Source organism: Buceros rhinoceros, unplaced genomic scaffold (genome assembly GCF_000710305.1).
Source record: "Buceros rhinoceros silvestris isolate BGI_N320 unplaced genomic scaffold, ASM71030v1 scaffold1954, whole genome shotgun sequence".
In the NCBI taxonomy this organism is placed as follows: domain Eukaryota; kingdom Metazoa; phylum Chordata; class Aves; order Bucerotiformes; family Bucerotidae; genus Buceros; species Buceros rhinoceros.
In genome coordinates this window covers 13,853-14,193 of record NW_010409801.1, presented here as the reverse complement: position 1 = coordinate 14,193, position 341 = coordinate 13,853, and positions in this window count along the sequence as shown.

Below are 341 nucleotides of genomic sequence, written 5' to 3'. Positions count from 1 at the left end.
TCCGCGGACGACCCCGAGCCCTATAGCCCCTTCCGTGCTCCCAAGGCCATAGGGAGCAGGGGAACCAGTCCTACCCCCAAGATCCCCAGTGCCCCTGGCCGAAGCAGATGCTGAGAGCAGGAGGGGGTCAGCGGGAGGCTCGGGAAGCTCAGCTTGTCCTCCTGAACCCTGCTGTGGCAAGACCGGCGCGGGGTGGCACATCACTGTGCGGGGTCTGGGGGGTTGAGACCCATCCCCATCGCTGGCAGCTCACAGCACCCACCTGAGCCATGTCCCTCCGTCAAAAGCTCTCAGGTCAGCGGTGCCACAGGGAGGCAAATGGCCTACAGAAAAAAAAAATT